This window comes from Lissotriton helveticus, chromosome 2_1 (genome assembly GCF_964261635.1).
Source record: "Lissotriton helveticus chromosome 2_1, aLisHel1.1, whole genome shotgun sequence".
NCBI classification, from domain to species: Eukaryota; Metazoa; Chordata; class Amphibia; order Caudata; family Salamandridae; genus Lissotriton; species Lissotriton helveticus.
In genome coordinates this window covers 281,906,689-281,930,029 of record NC_136059.1, presented here as the reverse complement: position 1 = coordinate 281,930,029, position 23,341 = coordinate 281,906,689, and positions in this window count along the sequence as shown.

The window sequence follows — 23,341 nt, the reverse complement described above, 5'->3', positions numbered from 1 at the left end:
ATGATAATATAACGAAAGAGTGTTCATGAGTCCCACGTACCCTGAGGTACTGTAAGTTCATGTTCTGGTTTGTCTAAACATTGGGTGTTTGATATGTCCAATGAGACACTGTAGCTAGCTCGGTAAGGGGTGAGTTGGTTGCTAAGGTAAGTTTTGGGACATCCTAATTTGCCGAGGTTCCACTCCTCTGTGCACAGTTCTGTGTGAGTACAGAAACCCTGCAACATGGCGCCCAACGGTTTCGGTGGTCTTATATCATGACACTCGAGTAGCTTATCGTTCATGCCTTAACCCCTTCACGTCCGTTTCCGGAAAACGGGGTGTCGGTGAAACCTACCTATTTTTTGAAATAGGTCTTTATTCAAGCTTGATTCTTTCTCAAACGGTTTCTTTGAGTTACTACCCAGTTGTGCTACAAAGTATTCTTTGTGTTTTCTTGTTTCCAATTCTGTAATGGCGGCAGCGGTGGCTATTGCGCAGCATAGTCGCGTAGCGGTACGCAACCATCTTCAGACGTACCAAGTCCCAGTAGATGGGATGGCTGTGATTTTCGTGGTAAGTGCAGATCCGGCGTTTCCTTACGAGTTGTTTTACTCTTGGGTTACGTTTCCGGCTGTGGACGCTAATTCTGGTTTGTACCACTCCTACACTGCCTCGGATGTCCCGGCTGAATATACGCCATACAGGGCATTGGAAATACCTATTGATCATTGGCAGCATCGAGTTTGGTTTGATGGCGCCCTCCCCCACTCTTTGTCCCGTGCGAGGTTAGGTCCACTCTCGATTCCAGGTACTAATTGGCCTGCGTTGGGTGGCTTTACCCCGCACCCGAATCACGGGGCTTGTACCCTGGCAGAAATTCGCAGGCTACATGTAGTTTCCATTTCCGTGATTCGTGCTTTAGTGCAATACATCGGTCGACATCTCCCTGGTGGTCCCCAGGGGGGTGCGGCCGCTCCCATGGAACGAGGCGGAATGCGTCTCAATCCAGTGATGGTAAATTCGGTTTTTGGTGCGCGTCCTGTTGACAACGATGACTTCCCATTCTGGCTAGCAGAGAAGTTTGATCAACTGGAGGCGGTTTTTCCGAATTCTACTCCTGCTGATAAACATAGAATGTTGACGATTACTCTACCGAAGGATATTACTCCTGAACTTGCTGACTGTGACAGCTGGGGAAAAACATTTGCGGCAGTTTATACAAGGTGCTTCGGCACCCCGTCTATGACTGCCCTGCCTGAAATCGTTAGACGTGTTCAGAATGATCACGGTCCGTAGGCAGCGGTTGAATTGGGTATGCGCCTGTGTGGTTCTTTTGAGATTGTAAGTGATCTCATTCTCTCCAATGTTAAAGGAGATGCAGTTAACTTTCAGGTGTCGAATGCTTTGGCTGCTCTGCCCGATGCCGACAAACCCCGCCAGTTAGCAAAGATTGTGGTGGCCGCTTATAAAACGATTGGCCGCACAAGTAGAGGTCTGAAATATTTTCCAGTGAAGGAGAAAAAACAACCACAGGGGCAATCTGCAGTGACAGATGCCCAGCCCAAGTCCAAGAAATCGAATTGGCCTAAAAAACAGACACAGGGGAAGCAGACAGTGCAGACTCAGGGTACTTTTCCTGCAATACAGGCTCCTGCGCCATCCGAAAAAGTTTATGATTTGCGCGACCGCGCGATGATTAAATCACCTGATCGTTTTCAGGGTTCTGATCAACGCTCTCCTCGTTCCTTTCAGGACACATCGGCCCCGAAGACCGGTGGAGGAGGAGGGGGTGGACGTGGACGTGGTGGCCAACAAGGACGTGGTCAGTCCCGCCAGACGGACGGCGCAGTGAAGCAGGAGGATTCTACGCCTAGGCGTCCGCAGTTTGCGAAAAAGAAAGTCGCAGCCTTAACAGCGCATCGATATGCCACAGATAGTGAGAACGCGGCTTCGGAATCTGACGTGGGCTCTGACCTTGCTGGACAGCGCGGCGGAGATAACCATAGTCAGAGAGGCGCTGCGTCCACTACTGAGGGTGACAGCGACTGATGTCTACGTTGTGATAGAAACAGCGGATACGAGACTTGCTCCCCCTGAAAGACTATATGAAATTGTCCTGTTAATTGAAGGTGACATACAGCGTACCGTTAAAGGTGTATTTTGGGAGAATCTGTCTTCTACATATGATATTTTGCTTTCGGAGGCTGACTGGCCCCCACCTTTTGTGCTCGCGGCGCCGCGAGGGGAGGAGGTGATCCTACCCAGTTTCGCGAACACTGTCTCGAAAGAGCATGCGCAGCATTTTGCAGAAGAGTGGGCTCGGGCTCTCGCGCCGGCTCTGTACCGTAACCAATGTGGTTGGGATAAATTGTCGCCTTGCCACGAAATTCCGTTGCGGTCTCAGCCGCAGCCTCAACCTCAATATCCCATTCGGCGTGAAGCAAAATCTTCCGTCGCGGAAATCCTTGAACAATTGGAATATCAGGGAGTTATTGAAACGTGTGTGTCACCGATGAATAATCCCCTTTTTACTGTGAATAAACCTGACGGATCATATCGTTTGGTTTTGGATTACCGGCATTTAAACTCGCATTGCCGTAACTGTGCAGTACAGAATACCCACGGCTCTGCCCTAGTGGATAGTCTCGTGCGTAAGCGTTTCAAGACAACGCTTGACATATCCAATGGTTTTTATGCCCACAGATTGGACAGCTTTAGCTCCCAATGGACCAGTTTTACAAGCGCTGGAGTCCAAAAGCAATTCCGGCGTCTTCCAATGGGCTACAAGAATAGTCCTGGTGTATTTACCGCTCGAATTGTCTCTATTCTGGAGGCACTCGACCCTGATGCTTTTTCATATGTGGATGACATATATCTCACAGACGACGATATTTGGGAGCATCTGTGTCGTGTAAATTCTCTTGTTTGCAACTTCGCAGACATGGGTTACAAATTCAACTTTGCAAAATCGCACATTGCTGAACACACAGTGTTGTTTTTGGGCTATGAGCTCAACAATGAAGGTAGAGGTTTGGCTCCTCACTTCTTGGAGAAGTGCGCACAATTGCGCGCACCAACAACTCTGAAAAAATTACAATCCTTACTGGGCTTTTTGAATTTCGGTAGAACTTACATTCCGGAATATGCCCAGCGTATCAAGCCTTTGTATGCTTTGATACAACCAACTTTCTCAAAATCATGCTGGCTGCCTGAGCATTCAGCCATTTTGCAATCCTTGCAGGCTGATCTGCTCGCTTCTAAATATTTACTGACTCGTGATAACCACACCAACCTGGTCATAAGAATAATTCCTGGGACGGTGGGTTTCACTTACCTCACTTTTAATGAAGGTGACACAGTACCTATTGCTTACAAGTCACACTTGTACACCTCGGCTGAGATGCGGTTTCCCACCATAGAAAAGGTTTTAACTGCTGTACAGATGGCTATTCTGAAGGAACGAGCTCTGTCACAGGGGAAACGCATGCTAGTGGTAACACCCTGTCCTCATTTGGAGGCAGTCACGAAAGCCAGTGTACCAAATTCAAAAGCTTTGCACCCTCGGTGGATTCAGTGGGCTGCGTCATTGTCATCCACGGATGTCATGTTTATTTTTGACGCTTCCTTACGGTCGCAGGAGTTCTTGCAGTATGAATTCGTTCACCCTGCTCCTCTGGCGATGCGACCTTTGGAGGACTTCCATTGCATCATTTACACTGATGGGTCGGCGCAGGTTGCGCATGGCTCTAAACATGCCTACGTTTCCGCATGCGCCATTGTGGTCGGTGCTATGTTGAATGATGAGTTCATTTCCAGGGAGGTACACACGTTGCCCCTGGGCGATTGCACTGCACAATTGGCAGAGCTTCGTGCTCTCTTACTAGCTTTGGAGTACGCAGATCCAAGTGTTACTACTCTAATTGTAAGTGATTCTTACTACTGTGTCCAGTCTTACAATGAAAACTTGTTCTTTTGGATTCAAAATGATTTTCATGATTCCAAGGGTAGCACAATAAAACATAAAATGATCTGGGTTCGAGTGGCAGAGCTTAGGGCTATGTTGCCACTCGTTTATGTGATTCATACTCTCGGTCATCAGCGCGTGGGAGTTCACGCTGTTGGCAACTCGCTTGCTGATGAAGCAGCGAAATCAGCAGTATCTACATACTTAGTTGCAGCAGTTACTAGGTCGAAAACCAAGATTGATAGCGACATCTTGGCAGCGATTGCTGCCTCTGAGAAGGGAAGTAAACATCCTTCGGGATTCCCTTCGAAGTATAATTACCACTTAAGTCCCGAAAAGGTTCCTTTTGTGACAATTCCCGATGTTGGGGAACGGCTGATTCCCAACTCGGATCGCAGAACAGACTTGATTACAGCGGCTCATGAAGGTGTGGCGTCTGCGCATGCGGGCGTCTCAGCCACTGTAACGCAACTACAACAACGTTTCTGGTGGCGGGGACTGTACAAACAGACGCGTGATTATGTCCTTCTTTGTGACATATGCCAGCAGATTAAACCTTCAACTGCTACGCGTCCGCCTCAGACTCAGTTGTACATTTCTAATAAACCACTAGGCTGTGTTTATTTAGATCACTGCGGTCCATTTTCATCTGATACTGCGTATAAATACATCTTAGTAGCAGTTGACTCATGCACACGCTTTGTGTGGTTATGGCCACATCGCAGCGCTGATTCCCGGACTGTCATCAGAGATTTGCGTATCTTTATAGGGATTTTTGCCTGTGGTACCTTCCATTCGGATCAGGGTCCGGCTTTCGCCTCTAAGGCGTATAAGGATGCCATGACTTCGATGGGGGTCCAAGTCAAGTTTTCGTCACCCTACAGACCCGAGGGTAATAGTGTAGTTGAACGAATGAACCGTGATTTAAAGCAATCTTTGACAGCCCGAGTTATAGGCACTGGCAGAAACTGGCTGGCTCACCTCTATGGCGTGCAGCGTGCTCTTAATAATCTCCCTAGAAGGTCTCTGGGTGGGCGGACCCCATACGAAATGCTCTTTGGCATCAAGATGTTCGTCCCTGACCTTGACGGTCTAGACTCGGTGGTTCGCGCCACTGCCTTTGACGCAGATGAACATTGCAATGTTTTACAGAATCTACAAAAGACGAGAGACACTCTTGCAAAGGAACATTTGCCCTCCACATCGGATGATGCGTTGCAGATCCCGGTAGTTGGCTGGCTACCCCAAGTTGGAGAACTGGTTCGAGAGAAGATCGACAACAAGAAAGAGTTTGGTCCCTCCTATCGAGCTCCGGTCCCAGTGCTTGGAGTGAAGGGCACAAGAACAGTAATTTTACCACCACTTCCAGGTCGTAAGGAAAACAGGTTTATTTCTATTGACAATGTCAAGATACACAGAGTGGCCGATTCTTCTTAGCATGACACCGGCTGTTTCCTGTCCTTCCATTGTGAGAAATTCAATTATGCCCACTGCTTCTAATAATGAACCTGAGGTGGCCATCGAATTACCTGCTGTTTCCAGTCCATTATTGAATAATTTACCAGGAACTAACCTTGATGAGACAGACTATACATACCCCACTGATTTGTCCATGCCTGACCTGCAAGCTCGTTTAGCCACGGAATCCAGATTTTCATTTGACTCTGCTTCCCTTGCCTCGAAAAAACCCTCTAAAATTGCATTATATGCTAGCCTGTTTAAAAAACATTTTTTGATACCTCCTTGGATATACATTTGGCTGGTCCTTTTTTCAGTTTACCTTTTTATGTCAATTGGTTTTGTGTTTTATTTTTTTCGGATTATGAATGGACACTATGTCGAGGAGAGAACTTGCATTACTCATTTGAATGGAACTTTGGCCCCACTTTCCTCTTCACATTCTACACACAGATTAAAAAGAGACTTGACTTTGGTTAACATCACAGCGTGGCCTGTTCTGGATGGAATCGCGTGGGATGCAGTTCGTTTTCAGATTCATGGTCCAACGGAAGTCGTTAATGTCCCTAATGTACTAAGAGTTAATATGGGGGATGTGGTGAAACAAAACATTCGTTCTGATGATTGGGATGTTAATGCTGTGGAAAGTTTGTTTTCTGATTTGAAATATTATGCTGCTTTTGATGCTGAGGATTTATATTTAGAATCTGCTAATTATGGTGAATTGTTCTGTTACCAACATTATGGCAATCACTTCTTACACAAGACATCTTCCCGAAGGGATGCGGTTAATTTTACTCAGTGGGAACATTGCCCAGCACCAACACAAGGGAGTTCAGAAACGTTTCTTAAAAAGTATACTTATTTCACTGACTTTAATCAGTCCAATCCCGAGTCCTTTTATTTTAAATTTCACAAACAGCCTCTGTCCAAGGTTCGACTTACAAATACAAAATTGTTATATTCAAAGGCCTTCCTGGATCAATTAGTTACTGGAGGGTATGAGTTATGGAAGGATACCATAGACCTTAAATCAGTTTGGGGCTCAAGGGCCTGGCAGGTACAAGGCACTGAGGCTTTGCACCGTGCATGTCTCATCCCAAATCATATGTGGTTTTTAAATGAAACCATTTCCCAGACCACGTGCTTTGGATTGGCTACATCTAAAAGGTTAAACACCCCGTCTTTCCCGGAGTTGGAGGAATATGGGAATTGGAGTAATTTTACTAAATTGTCCATTAGAGATATACAGGCTCTGCTTCTGAATTCCTCCTTTAACATTTCCAGTATGAATCCCAAGGGTTGGCTGCTTTGGCACCGTGGTGCTGATTCTTGCCAAAAGAGATTTTTAAATATAACTGACGGTTTTAAGACTGTTAGATCTGATCCCCGTTTTGATTTGAGTCATACTGTCACCTCTTACTCAGTTGGCAAGTTGTGTCAAGCTTGGTTGAAACATTCAACTTTACCTGCGGTTAAGTATCACCTTTCCAAACTGAATGCAGACGTGGATTTGAATGATTTCATTAAGGGCCCAGCTAGTGGCAGGTCTAAAAGGTGGTTATATGGTGTTTACAATGAAATTTGGAAACTCTCACAGATTGAGGCTGCTTCACGCCTTAGGGCTATTGATCAGGCAAATCTTGAGAAAGTGCTTGCAGTGGTTGACAATAGCATTAATGTGCTTTCCTCTAGAATTTACACATTGGATAATATTGTGTCGTCTGTTGTTGATATTGTGCATGATGAAGTGTCTGTATTATACCATGGTCAAAATCAATTACGTTCAATCATGCAGTTTGCATGGACACTACAGACTCTAAAAATGGGTAAAGTTCCCTGGGGATACATGAACGTTTCCTCTTTATTTGCACCGTTTAATTTGACAGACAAACAACGCTTGCTTTCAATGCGTGATGCTTCCTTTTCTATGCTCCATATTGAAAGATTGGAATCTTTACCTTTTTCTGTGGCAGAGACCACTGCTGCTACGTGGCTTATCCACGGTTTAATAACGCTGCCGTTTGCTTTATATAAGTTTTCAAATTGTATGAAATATGTGCCAATAGGTCGTTTTGAACCCTTAGGTAGCGGTTTTCTTCATGAGGTCTGGTCACTCCCATACACATACAGATGTTTCAAGGATGAACAAGAGGTTTATCTAACAGGGGATGAGTGTACTGAGACGCCAGATCATTCTTTAATGTGCAGACACATACAATTACACGGTTCATGTAACAAGGACCGACCGAATATGGCTTGCGTTTTACAGGGCACGCCAGTTCCTGCTATCATCCCCACGTTTAAATTGTTAGAGAATGGTAGTTATTTAATGCTCAATAATGAAAACTGTTGTGGTTTAATTAAAGGTATAGCTTTCATAGTAACGGTTAGTGAGCGAGTTATTTGCTGCAGAAATGTTCTTTATCCTCCCACACGTGAACATAGGGAGTCTTCCATTTGGCCACAGATACCGACCTTGGGAGCAGAATTCAGCGACATGGCTAGAATAAGAGCTCTATTGTCCCAGAAAGAGGTGGCCTTGAGCTCGGCCCGTGAAACTTTCGTGCTTCACATTGCTAACACCCGTACGGAGGTTCAGGCTCTTTTAAACACTGATTTGCCTTTGCATTTCGGAGCCATGGTCCGTTCTATCTTTAACGCATCCTCCACAACGGGCCTAGCACATTTTTTTAAAGTTGTTAGCGGTGGTCTCGTGACTTCCTTTGAGAAGATTTTTGGAGTCATCCCTGCCTTCTTCCATTCTATTTTTTCATCCTTATTTGGAGGGTTCCCGTTTTTACTTGCTTTAGCGGCTGGCGCATTGGTGGTTTTCTGCCTTTTTAAATATGGATGCCCTTCCTGTGCAAGACCACGCTCAGCTGCTACTGACGCGGTTTCGCAACCGCATGCTTGATTATTATGGCACACTGCCGTTGGCGACTCTAAGCACGGCGTTTGGATTATCTTTTCGGTTCTCCTATTTCACCTGTGTCCAGCCTGTATTTCACTGCCTGACCTGTGATTTCCTTTGGGCCATTGATTTGTGTCTCTGCGGACCAATATCTTCTGACGTCGATTTTGATCAACTGATGAGTCCTATCATTGCTCACGAGTTGGTTTGTTCTGACGAAAGGATTATGGCCTTGGCGGTGGCACATGGACTAATGGGTCCCTGGGATGTGTTGTCGGCAGCGCAAAATTTCTTGGAACGAAGTTTTCTTGAAAACCCACCGAGCTGTCCTCTGATGGTTATAGAGGATGCGGTGCTGGAAGATCACGTATGTTCCTTTCATCTTTTAAATTGGATGGCTGAACTGTTTTCGGATGAGGACAGTGACTTCCTCCTGGAGGCTGTTGCAGCTTACTTTTCATATACAGTCTTATCATAGACACTGCCTCAAATTGACATGCTGATTGATAGCATTTCCTTGATTTTATTGACTTTTGGTCAAGACATTTTATTTTTTGCTTGCCTATTGGCTTGAGCCACATTATACTTGTGGGCTATTTTTTAGCATTAGTTTTTATAATTGAATTTTTATTCATGCTCGTTTATAAATGGATTCTGCTCTCATGTGATGGCACTTCTGTTATCTTATTTAGTCCGTTCTCGGATCATGGGGGGGTGTTGTATAGCTCCTATATATCCTTATATCGTGTTAAGTTAGCATAGGTACATTTGAGATTTAAACGCCATTTTTCCTTTCTTGCAACTTCTGCACACGACCCTTAATTGTTGACTTAGCTTTCAACCTAGTGGTTTGCCGTGGTGTATGTGAGAATAATATGTTATTGCTCTGATATCAGTTTTGTTTAATAAACCATGTCTGCACGGAGAGTGCTGAAGTTTCAGGAGCAACACGATATGGAATTGTTATGAGGTCTGATCTCCACGCCTTCATAGTCATAACACAAGTGCAGCCTTTGCCAACTTGGGCTTGAGGCGGGATTGATATTGCTTTGCACGAGAATTGTTAACACACTTGATGCGGTGCACATGCAGAGAGAGCTGGTGTATGCTGATGTGATTCCTTCATGCTAGGACACTAAGGTATGGGCCCGCCCTAAAACAACCCAAAGAGACCTTCTTAGCTAATAATATAATATATGTGTTAGGGAGGGTGAGATATAAGTGTTGTTAACTCTTATTCATTACAGCATGTTAACATGCTGTCACCATTCGCTTTTTATGTCTTAGTAACTATGCTGATAATTTTGCTACTGATAATAAGTATACTTGTATTATCAAAGATACTGCGCCTGAGAAGACGGCATTAGTAAATAAACATTTCAAATGCACATGTGTCTTCTTTACTCCATGTTCTGGTTTGTAATGATAATATAACGAAAGAGTGTTCATGAGTCCCACGTACCCTGAGGTACTGTAAGTTCATGTTCTGGTTTGTCTAAACATTGGGTGTTTGATATGTCCAATGAGACACTGTAGCTAGCTCGGTAAGGGGTGAGTTGGTTGCTAAGGTAAGTTTTGGGACATCCTAATTTGCCAAGGTTCCACTCCTCTGTGCACAGTTCTGTGTGAGTACAGAAACCCTGCAACAATAGGAACCCCCAAGGAAAGGAATATACATGGTGGCATCACCCTCAGGTAAGAGGGACACTCCACTCTCCAATTTACAAATGGGATCGTTGTAATACATAGGTACATTCTCAGGTAATTTAGTTAGCTCTTTTATTTCCTGCCTTTTTGCAGGCAGCATCCTAAGAGTGTAGAGGAAGCTCTCCCGCCTAGGGAGAGAAGAACCCAAAGCACTACTTTCAAAAGACCAGAGGTCTAATTCACTACTTCAATTGTAAAACCACTCGTGATCCAGATGAAAGAATATTCAAATGTATGGTTTATTCATATCCATATCAGGACACATCAGTCTTTTTTGTACTCCACAAGTATATTCAGGTGTGTTATCACATCACACAACCCAATGCATTTCGGGCATGGCCCGTCGTCAGGGGAATTACTCTACAAAAAAACATGAAAGGACTAAATGTAATACACACGTAAATATGTCAGCAACAACTAATTTACGTGTGTATTACATTTAGTCCTTTCATGTTTTTTTGTAGAGTAATTCCCCTGACGACGGGCCATGCCCGAAATGCATTGGGTTGTGTGATGTGATAACACACCTGAATATACTTGTGGAGTACAAAAAAGACTGATGTGTCCTGATATGGATATGAATAAACCATACATTTGAATATTCTTTCATCTGGATCACGAGTGGTTTTACAATTGAAGTAGTGAATTAGACCTCTGGTCTTTTGAAAGTAGTGCGTTGGGTTGTTCTCTCCCTAGGCGGGAGAGCTTCCTCTACAATGTTCATCGACACACTGTAAGGCTAGACAGTGTTTTCCACCCTTCTGCACACGAAAACCCGTCACAATTCTTCACGATTAGGATTACCTCTGCTGTGCGAGAACCACTCTCTTCTACAGCATCCTAAGAGTACCATAATAAAAGTAATCCAATAACTTCTTCTGGGAGCTTTCTGACAGCATCCTGTCCCTAAAGAGAAGTAGGATTGGGATAGGAGGCATCGGAGCAGTTGTGATGAACAGGGCAATGGAAACTGAAAGTACTTAAACACTAGGTCAATAAATTGACTCTCATCTGCTGAATTCACTCACTTCCTGTTTTAAAAACACTACTCTGTCATAAGGGGTATAGCCTGCTTTAAAGGGCCTTGCAAACATGGAGCTTGGTAATGTATTTTTAATTTCTGCGACTCACTATTTCATACCAGTTTGCACTCATTTATGCAGCCTTCACATTAGTAACTTTAAAGGGGCATATGTATGAAGCCCAATTCCCGTTCGCAAACAGGCCGATTCTCAGAACTGGAAAGGGCCTTTTGGGATGTATCATCCGAAAAGGCCATGGCAAGATGTGGGATTCCCTATTTTACGATTGCCTGTAAGGAATCGCAAATTACGATTCCTTAAATGTGATGTAGAAAGCACCTAAGTTGGGCGAATTTGGCATAAGAAAACGCAAATTACCACCAATATAAAGTTGGTGATAATTTGAGAATTCTTTGACAAAAGCACATTGCAATTCCCATTCATTCCTATTGGCCTCTTGGCCCATTGGAATGAATGGGAAGGGAATCGCAAAAAATTGCTAATTTTTATCTACATATCATTTTGCGATTCTCAAAATAGTGATTCTCTAAAAATCTCTATTTGAGAATCACAAATGTATCCTTTGATACATATGCCCCTTTGTTTCCTTTTGGTTTCTTATGTTCAGGAATGTCCACTGTTCTTTCTGTTGTGTTGATGACACCTTCAGGTATTCTATTTCTCTCACTTGCTCCATCCGGCCTTGTCTAGTTTATAGTGCTGTCCTGGTGTCCTGTGGGTACTCTGGCCTGTAGAGGGTTCATCACATGAACATCTGCTGCCAAAACAGGTGAGCTTAATCTTTGTTATGCTACTGCAATATCCAATGTCACTTGTGGAGTCCCACTTTCTTAGAGCCGGTCCAATGATTTACCATACATCTACCAGTGAAGCGTCTCATACTACTCTTCGCCTGTGCAGAAGCCACTATGAGAGTTATTCCAGCCTATTGCTCTATCTTTCTTCCTTCGTCAACATCCCCAGATTGATAAAGTGAGCAAATAGTTTTCTAATATGGGTTCAGGGAAAGCATGAACGTTCAGCCGTCTTCTCACCAGGAACCTGCCCCTTGCCTGAAAAGGATCATTCCTGACAATCTGTCCTGTCCCTTCTGAGAGGCCATTGTTGGAGGGCACCCACCCATGTTATTATCAGACTCCTTCTTCCATATTTTAATTATATTGTGAGATCCTCACAGAGTACCCCCAAAATCCCAAAGTCTCAAAAAATATTCCTGTCATTAGAATGTGAGCTAGCCTATGGAGCATCTGTGAAACCTTGTGGGCCTCCAGGCACTCACAGACTGAGGGTTCACCCTTCAATGGCCTTCTTTCAATCTCACCTCCTCCACCTCAGGATCACTCCCTAATATTGGCATTCTATCTCAGAGTCCGTCCTATGGGGTCCAGAATAGGCAAGAGCTCCAAACCCTCACAAGTGTCACACTAGTCTGTGCCATGGAGGGGTCTGCACTATAGGTGCACGTCCCCAGAAATCACAGACAGAATCTTAAGCTTTGAATTGGCCACTTCTGTTTCAGCCTTAAATTCTTACTGGAGAAGTGTGGCTCTAATGGTTAGAGTGGCTGACCCTGATGCAGAGGTTTGGTCTGGGACCAGTGTTCAATACCTGACTCGGCGGGTCTTGGCTCAATTTCCTCGGACCTGATAATTCTCGCCTCGGTGCCTATTCTAATCATAGGTCCCACTCTGCAACTTTGGGCAATAGCTTGCTTAATCTCCACAATGGCCCAAAAGCGCTGGGATGCCTGGCTTCACCTTGGGGGTGCCCAGGAGTGAACATTTCACAGGGAAAAGCCAGGAAGGGTTCCTAAGCGATATACGGACAGCACCTGGACACTTCCGTTGGAGGTAGCTGCGCGCTTTACAATTGCTGGCATTTACATTTACTTGTCAGAGCAGGTAATACCTGGCCTACTGTTATTACACATATCAACTCGCTTTTACCACAGACTCTCCTTTGTGGTCTCTTGTCCCTACCTTCATTGTCAGTGCTCTTCCTGACTGTTAGAGTACATCTAAACTGCAGCCTATTTATTCATACTGGCAGGCCCAGCTCTGAATTCAGCAAATCATTGCGCAGAATATAATTTTTCACCAGAATCAGGCAAGCAGCCATTCTCTTTTGAAAGTCATTCATAGCAAGAGGAAAAGACTAGAAGAAATTGAAGTATTTCTCCTAGTTGCACCTACTTATGCCTCCCCTGGGGACGCATTACCAGGTTTACAAAACCTTGTAAATCTGGAAATGCAGCAGAATCCGTGGGTGGTGCATGGGAACACCCACAGCAACACCCATGGAATGCCCCTTTCATGCAAAGTGCTGTGTGAAAAGGGGACGTATTTACAAGGACATGAAAAGTCAGGCAGGGTGGCTTTACGTTTCCTTGTAAACATGGGCACCAAATTGCACCGCCGGTACGTCACAAAAAATGACGCATCGGCAGCACCAGGGGCTTGTAAATATGTCCCAGAAAGTCTAAGTTGGCCTTTGAAAGGAATGGGAGCAGCTCCTGTAACACACATAATATGGAATTTAATTGCATTGCTTTTTAATTATGGAAATTGCTACTGCTCTTACAACAATCTGAAAGAAGGTGTATGTTTTATTTCTATTTCTGTGAAATCATTTTTTTCATCAGATAAATATTGCTATGAGGTGAGTTCCTGATCTATGCATTAAATTCTCTTTTCACATCTGTTTCCACAGAGCATCCACCTCCGCTGTCACATTGAATATTCTAGAACTCAAAGAGTCTAAATAGAATGAATGACATTTTCAGGCTTCCATTTTAATTTACAAGAGAAAATGTTTCTGAGAGGCAGGATCTTCTTTGCAACTCGAGCTCGTGTTTAAATGTGACAATAGTTTTGCCCGACAAGATCCCAAATTAAATAGTTTTGGGATTTTATTTCCCGACTCTTAAAGACATTTTGGTGATAAATTAATTTTACGAACAAAAAAACACTTATCATTTCTTCCTGTATGATATTACCCTTCTTAACATATAATAATGTTGGGGTAAGCCTCTCGCTATGGATAGCGAAGGGGCACTTACAGGCGTGGTTTGCCCTGAAAGTTTATGAATGCCCACAACCATGTCAGTTCTTGGACAATTCATAAACTTACTTCCACCTCTTTAGGACCCTTGAAATGCTCGGTCATTTACAAGAGTCAGTTGGCCCTTTTTTGTTAAATTGAAAGGGTAATGAAACACTCCTAAAACTCTACAGAGTGTAGTAGAATGGGTTTCTCCACAGGGAAAATGTTTGACCCACGGAGAAAACAAGCAGTGGCAAAGGCAATAGTTGTCGCTTTGGCTGCCAGGCTTTTGGTTTGTTAATGGATATTTTTCTCACGGTTTATCATTGGGGAAGATGCCAGGACCTCGTCCATCCAAAGCAAAAACACAAAACACTGGAAAAGAACAAAAATATTTTTGGGTCTCAAAAAGCACGATTAAGAGTGTTAGTTGGGTCTTTCCAGGTCTGCACTTCAATGTTTCCAGGCTGTAGAAGTGAGTTTAAGGCTATTAGCTGTTTTGTGAAGCAAAATGTTTCACATTGGTGTTACATGCTGTGAGCCAGTTTAGATCTTAGCACATTTGTTCTAGTGTGTGATATGTGGCTTGGCCCACAGAGTTTATTATCATTATGTCTGGTTGTCATTATAATGAGTCTCATCTTTGCTTCTGGCTATGACTTAACCTAATAGGGTCCTATCAAAATGCAGCATGCTGGTATTGGGCAGCTGCCTGATGTAGAATCCTGCATATTTCTATTAGTGTTTTAGTGACTTGCTTGTGTTACTGATGGCCAACAGTGCAAGCTCATTTGTGAATGCATCTACGACAGCAGATAGACTAAGAGGAGTGAGCAGTGCCTGTTCAGTCATCAGCAATACTGAGCGTATAATTCTGGATGTGCACTAGTGCTGCCTCTAACTTTTCACTGACTCAACAAGTTGACAGGATGTAATCATAATACGTTTCTGCTCAATTGCCTGTCCCTTTTCACTTTGTATAATTATCATATGCAGTAATGAATAATGTTCTAGGAGCCAACATCCTACTTATTTGTACAATCAGGCATTCAGAATCACATTTGTATATATTTGTCATCTTTACTTGTCTGAAATGATGTTCCACATTTCTGAAACATATGAGTTAAAAACCGTACTCACTAAGACTTTCAGTTCATAGTACAACCTCTCACCACCAAAAGTAACATTGTTTCACCAGAATTACTAAATCCCAATTCATGGTAAAAATGCACATACTACTGGGTAACATCAGCTTACATAGTAATTTTTCAACAGTCATAGGTTTAGGTTCAGTGAAAGAAACAGAAAAGGGTAGACATGTGACCACTTGATTTGTGGTGAACATTCACAACGTCACAATCTAAACTGTAATCACAGACATTTCCAGTCACAATCATACCCTGATTGCCCACTAGATGTTACTGCTTAAGTAAGGCAATAAATTGAGTTTGAAAGAGCTTATAGCTAGCAGATATACACTGTAATAATGTTGATGCTTAGGATAGGAAATGGCTTCTACGGAATTGTTCGATTTTTGACTACCCTACCTGATTTTGGACTTTTATTGTGAGTCAGTCTCACCAACAGAGCCTCACTGACAATACATTCTGTGGTAATGAACTGAGATTGCTAATTGCCTCAGTCCGCCTTTTAAGAGAAGGCTGCTGCTGTGCAGCATGAGTAAGAGAATCTGTCCTAGTTACAAATTAACCTAAGAGCACACACGTGTGTACACGTGTACAGGCTGAGCAGGTAAGACTGCCATTTAGCTCAGACCGAGGTATTTATGGAAAGAGATCAAACAGCTGTGTCAGTTTGGAGCTGTGATGAAGCTCTAAGGGAAGATCTTTCCATAGACCACTTAATCTTGTCATCTTTAAATGTCAGGAAGAGGGTGGACACAGCCCTTGGGCTACCCTTTGAAGCTCAGGAAGGGGTGAGTATAGGCCCCAGGCCATCCTGCTTAGGAGAGGAACACCCTTTCCCTCACCCAAGTCCCCTTTTTGTACCCTGTCTAGAATACACATTACACCACAGGAAAGCCTTAAACAGTCATGTGATCCTGGGTGCTGACAGACAGGCACATTGAGTTTAGGCAGAAAAATGCCACTTTCTCAAAGCAACAATGTATCAGCATTAAAAAGGAAGATTTAGAATTTAGGCAAAGCAAAAGGTTGTTATGTTGCAGGTCGAAATAGTAGTTTACAACTGCACTAAGGGCTTCAGTAGCAGGCCTCAGACATGTTTTACAATGCTAAGTCAGTGGGTGGCACAATGAGTGTTGCAGCTTACATTTAGCATTCAATTTACAGGCCCTGGACACATGTAGTACCATATACTAGGTACTTATGAGTAATTTAAATAATCATATCACGTGTAGACACATTTTTTTTATTGTTGGAACGGAGAGCACAAGCACTTTTCCCCTGTTTAGCAGGGGTATCGTGTGCATGGTCCTAAAAGCCAGCATAAAATGGATTCAACATTGGTGGGAAAAATCTAGGGCGAACATGCAAAAATTGTCCAGGTCCAAGACCCTGGGAAAGTATTTCAATGCTTTTAAAGCACTCTTTGAGCAGGTTTTGGAGTGTAGGGACATTTATTAGTTGGTTCTGAATCTGCACTAGTAGACGATTAAAGGTAGAAAAAAGATTCTCGTACCCGTTGCATTATTTTTTAATATGATTCATTGACAACAAAGGGTTATCTATACTACTATAATAAAGGAAGAACTTTCAGCCTTTGAGGCGGGTAAACTCGGGAACCACAGTGCCAATCCACACACCCGATACACCGTTGGAATCGTCAGGGTGTGTAGATGGTTATAGGCTATATACATTTTTAAAAAAACGTTATTTAAAAAATTTACACAAAAAAAATAAGTAGTCCCTCCGAAGTAGCGCCAGCCGCGACGTGCGTGCTCACGTCAGGAGCGCAGGGAGGAGCGGCGTCCAGGAGCGCGACGAGGAGCGGCGGACCTGGTGCGGGGGAAGAGCGGTGATGTGAGGAGCAGCGGACAGGCCAGTGGTGGTGCGAGCAGCAGACAGGCTGGAGGAGCGGCGGCTGAGGTAAGGGAGCGGCGGACATGGCGCAGAGGAGGAGCGGTGACGTGAGGAGCAGCGGACAGGCCAGCGGCGGTGCGAGCAGCGGACAGGCTGGAGGAGCGGCGGCTGAGGTAAGGGGACCCATGTCGGGGCAGGCGGGGGTCGGGGCAGGCGGGGGTCGGGGCAGGCGGGGGACGGGCCGGGCGGGGCCCTGGCTGCTGGACAATGTCGGGCGGGCGGGGGTCGAGGAAGCCTGTTGCTCCCGGACAACGTCGGGACGGGCTGCTAGTATGTTTTATAAGAAAGAGCACTGACAATGATCTACTCAGTGTTGTTGTTGCATCATCCTGAGCTAGGGTAAAAGCCCACAGCACCTCCCCTGAGTAAGTGTTGAAATGCTCTGCTTCCCTACCCTCAGAGATTCAAGTGCTACAATGGGGTACTTGGTTCCCAGTAAGGAAAAACTTGAAGACCCATTACTTCTCAACCAATAACCCAATTTCTTTCATTTAGTAAAAAGCAACCAGTTAAATATGTAAATGTACTTTCGATGTTGAGAAAAAGAAGAAGAAATTAAATGTGTGAAAGTCATTTTCTTTCATATTAATCCTAAAACACTGCTAGAGATAAATGGGAGAACATACGTATATTTGAACAGACTTGTATCATTAGGCTGTTACTGCTTACAAGCTGCTACTGCTGCCCACCTTCAGGTGATTTCCAAATGTTTTAAATGTATACTTGCAGTTGTATGGAATTTAAATATGAGAAAAGGTAAGAGACCTGCAGTGAAATATATAACTACAAGGTCCACATATTGTCAACAAAGACTAGAAAAAAGACTTATTAAAACCATTGGTCACATCAAAGAGATGTTGATGATGGTTTGCTGGGGTATTGCCATATCACTTATATACCAAGGAGGATGAGAGGTCTAGAATGTGTGGTAACACAAGGCAACTACAAAAGGAGTGGATAGTAGAGTGGCAGTTGGCCGAGATATTCCCATCAAACCACCCTAACTTGGCGGAGTTTCATCATATGGGATATTTGTAGGAGCACCCGACTCTACCGCCCAAGCCATCAGCTGATGGTGCGGGAGTGGATGAAGATCTTACACTCGTGCCAAACTTACACTCTTAGAGTGGTGATGAAAGTGTACGTGCAGTGCTGTGGTGAGAAAATGTTAAAATTAGCGACTCAGACAAGAACACATTTAATAAAGAGAGTCTGAGTGTTAAAGTTAAAAACACGCCAGGTAGTTGGAACTAATGACTACACTATGGCGCTGTGCAGGTGGTCAACATGTTTCAGCCCAGCAGACGTGTCGTCAGGCTTTCGTCAGGACCAAGAGATAGAGCTACTGCCACTAAAAGTGAAGTGAAAACATAAATAGAATGCAATTAGCTACCATGAACTTCGAGCCCCAATGTCCATATGTAGAAAGTATTTTCCTGTCACAATCCTGCAATAAAAACAAGATTATGTGCATTACAAATATATACCACAAATTCATAGCAAAACATGTGTATACCACACCCAAAACGGGATCAAGAGATATCCCGTCCAACAGTAGAGTCTACTTACTCATTCACAGAACACACTTCTTATGTCTGTAAATACTCACCAAGCTTTGCAAGGAAGTGGACCTCACCTCACCCGGCAACCGCTCGGGAATATGAGGCCCCGCTCTAAAAGTGCATAAGAAAGCAAAATATCCATAAGAATTATAAGCTTTCTACCACTAGTTGCAACAGCTGTTATCCACCACCCATAAACTGTGAACTTGCTAAAAAAGACCATAACACAACTTTAAAAAGGGAGCTGAACATAAATGATGATGAGCACTGGCCAAAAGACTTTTGCCAGGACCGCTGAAACAACTAAGAAAAATGGAGACTAACAAAGGTAAGCAAAGCGCTACCATATGATAGCTGAGAGCTACAACGTAGGCATACAATGGTAATCAATGCAGCACACTTTCAGCATATTCATCTTAAAGGCTCGCCTTACCTGTCCGTCGGTACCTCTCTCAGGCGTCCGAGAGGAAGTGGAGGTACCGACCGGAACAGGAAGCCTGCTTTAAATACTACCGTCAATTGGTAGTTTAGTTTTTAATTAGCGCTGATTGTTTACCAGGAAACCGCGTCTTTAATCGTAACGCGCTTGCGCATAGAAAACCCGCTGTAGTGGTATTGCGGGGACGCATGCGCTGTGATACCGGCGTAGAGAAGCTCGCTATCCATGCGCGCATGCGCTTTAGGAAAAAGGGAGAGAGGAACTAATCATGTAAGCCTGCGCTGTATGTAGACGCATAGTGACAATTCGATATGAACACAGCAGCGGAAGCACATAGATGCAGACGCGCTGTGCCCATAATCAATGTAGATACAACCAGGAAAGTGGGTGACCGCCATCATCAAATATAATAAATTAATTAAATGAACGGAAAAAGTTGCAAAAAACCTCGATGTATGAGAGGTCAAGAAAAGGATATATACAGGGTGAATACTAACCCTCCTGCCTGCGACCAATGAGTGTATGTACAACAAACTCATAGAAAGGCATGCTAGAGAAAATATTAATAACTGTCTCACCGCCTGGAGCTGGCCGGTGTGTGACGGACTGGATGATCCAGCCAGACTGCATGTGTTCCTATACAAAATACATAACTACTAGAGAGTTCTAGTTAATGGTGGAATGTATCATGTTGAGATCCCTCATGTGTTCTTAAACAGTGGATGCAGGCACATATTTCAACTCAGATAGAGATCCACGGAATGGGATCATTCAATCCTTTGCTGTCACTTCGGAGCCTGAACACCCATTTCTGCTCTTTCACAAACAGGAATTTGGATTTATCATTAATATGGGGTGGAATATATGGATGTTCTAAAATCACCCACTTTAGATCTTCTACTCTGTGTTTCTTTTCCAAAAAGTGGTTAGTGAGGCCAGTCGATTGCTTGTGGCAGCGAATAGTACTCTTATGCTCACTTATTCGTACTTTCATTTTCCTAGTGGTGTGTCCTATGTACTGTAAGGAACACGGACAAGTGATCAAGTATATAACACCTTCTGTGTTACAGTTCCTGTGTTTGCGGAGTATCCAGGGTGTCCCTGTGCCTATGTCGACCTGGTCTGTTTTATAGGTCTGTGGACAGGCACTACAAGAACCACACGGAAAGTGCCCACGTACTGGCTGGGTGTTCCAGAGTGTGTTGTGGTGTTCAATTTTCTTCGTGCCTGGTCTAGTATGCACCAAGCTGTCTCTTATACTGCGAGCTCTTTTGAAAGAAAACAGTGGTGGAGTAATAGTGGTATCAGCGGTGTTGAGAATAGCCCAGTGTTTCTGCACAGTTTTCTGTATTTGGTTTGACAGGACGCTGAAGGTACTCACAAAAGTTAGTCTATCCAGAGGTTTTTTAATAGTTTTAGTTTCCAGTAGGGCGTCCCTGTTGTTATTAGAGGCCCGCTTCCAAGCTCTACGTACCAGATGGTGTGGGTACTGCCTGTCCTCTAAATTCCTGGATAAAATCCTAGCATGTTTATCAAATGCTGCTCTTGATGAGCAGTTCCTGCGGACCCTGAGGAACTGTCCCACAGGGAGATTGTCCCGCAAGGCGCGCGGATGATGGCTGTTGTAGGACAGGAGTGAGTTCTTCGCCATCGGTTTTTTGTAGAGCTCACATCCCAGATGGCCATCTTGCGGAAAAATCAGGATATCCAGAAAGGGCAACTGTTGTTTGCTCCACTCTATGGTGAACCTGAGATATTGGTTCTGGTGGTTCAACCACTCATGGAAGGCCTCCACTTCTAAAACCGTGCCTCGCCACACCACAAGGATGTCGTCTATATACCGTTTCCACCGTTTATGGGCACAGCGCGTCTGCATCTATGTGCTTCCGCTGCTGTGTTCATATCGAATTGTCACTATGCGTCTACATACAGCGCAGGCTTACATGATTAGTTCCTCTCTCCCTTTTTCCTAAAGCGCATGCGCGCATGGATAGCGAGCTTCTCTACGCCGGTATCACGGCGCATGCGTCCCCGCAATACCACTACAGCGGGTTTTCTATGCGCAAGCGCGTTACGATTGAAGACGCGGTTTCCTGGTAAACAATCAGCGCTAATTAAAAACTAAACTACCAATTGACGGTAGTATTTAAAGCAGGCTTCCTGTTCCGGTCGGTACCTCCACTTCCTCTCGGACGCCTGAGAGAGGTACCGACGGACAGGTAAGGCGAGCCTTTAAGATGAATATGCTGAAAGTGTGCTGCATTGATTACCATTGTATGCCTACGTTGTAGCTCTCAGCTATCATATGGTAGCGCTTTGCTTACCTTTGTTAGTCTCCATTTTTCTTAGTTGTTTCAGCGGTCCTGGCAAAAGTCTTTTGGCCAGTGCTCATCATCATTTATGTTCAGCTCCCTTTTTAAAGTTGTGTTATGGTCTTTTTTAGCAAGTTCACAGTTTATGGGTGGTGGATAACAGCTGTTGCAACTAGTGGTAGAAAGCTTATAATTCTTATGGATATTTTGCTTTCTTATGCACTTTTAGAGCGGGGCCTCATATTCCCGAGCGGTTGCCGGGTGAGGTGAGGTCCACTTCCTTGCAAAGCTTGGTGAGTATTTACAGACATAAGAAGTGTGTTCTGTGAATGAGTAAGTAGACTCTACTGTTGGACGGGATATCTCTTGATCCCGTTTTGGGTGTGGTATACACATGTTTTGCTATGAATTTGTGGTATATATTTGTAATGCACATAATCTTGTTTTTATTGCAGGATTGTGACAGGAAAATACTTTCTACATATGGACATTGGGGCTCCAAGTTCATGGTAGCTAATTGCATTCTATTTATGTTTTCACTTCACTTTTAGTGGCAGTAGCTCTATCTCTTGGTCCTGACGAAAGCCTGACGACACGTCTGCTGGGCTGAAACATGTTGACCACCTGCACAGCGCCATAGTGTAGTCATTAGTTCCAACTACCTGGCGTGTTTTTAACTTTAACACTCAGACTCTCTTTATTAAATGTGTTCTTGTCTGAGTCGCTAATTTTAACATTTTCTCACCACAGCACTGCACGTACACTTTCATCACCACTCTAAGAGTGTAAGTTTGGCACGAGTGTAAGATCTTCATCCACTCCCGCACCATCAGCTGATGGCTTGGGCGGTAGAGTCGGGTGCTCCTGCAAATATCCCATATGATGAAACTCCGCCAAGTTAGGGTGGTTTGATGGGAATATCTCGGCCAACTGCCACTCTACTATCCACTCCTTTTGTAGTTGCCTTGTGTTACCACACATTCTAGACCTCTCATCCTCCTTGGTATATAAGTGATTGATGTTGGAGATGGGATGATAGGTCTTTAAATATATCTCCTTTGACCCTTCTCAAAAAAATTTTGGTTCTTGGTATTGCCATATCACACATTTTTAGATTTTAGTTTCTGTTTCCCGGACGAGGTGACTTTGCACCTGGGGAAATATTCTCTTGCACTGCAGATTATTTAAATATGTACTAAAGCATTAGGCTTTGCAAATACTCTTGACAGTTCTTTCAATATGTCCTATGACCGCAACATATTCCCTTACGTAATATGTCTCTGCTGTTGCCTTGAGGGCTTTGACCCGGAAATACAATGAGCTGAGGCATGTGTCTCGCTAAGGTTTTAACACCCTGGATGGTTCTTGCGTTGCCTTAGAAGTTACAATTTGGGTTTGGTCCAGGAGCCACTCTCACTTATTGCCAAAGTCAAGAATGGGTTTGTTCTTGTCCATCCTAAGTTGCCCGGCTGTATTGGTGAGAGTTTCACATAGATTTTTTGTTGGAAGGGTAGCCAATTAAAAACACTATGCTCAGACTAACTTTAAAACTGTTTCTACTTTGTATTTGTGCTGTACAGTGCACAGGCAAATTGGGAAATGTTTGGAGAAAATACACCTCTTCATACTCCTTTGCACCTGCTGGAAAAGGCCGAATTATTTGCGTAAAGCCAAGTCTGCGAATGTAGTCAGATAGAGCTTTACCTAAAAAACAATATGTGGTAGTGTGGGAATGCCTATATACCATCTATGGAACACTTGCATTGATGCAGAAGTAGCTGAAAGAATTGCTTAGCTCCACTTTGCATTGGTGTTTGGCAACTGTCCAGGACGTAAATCTCAGATCAACACTTTCC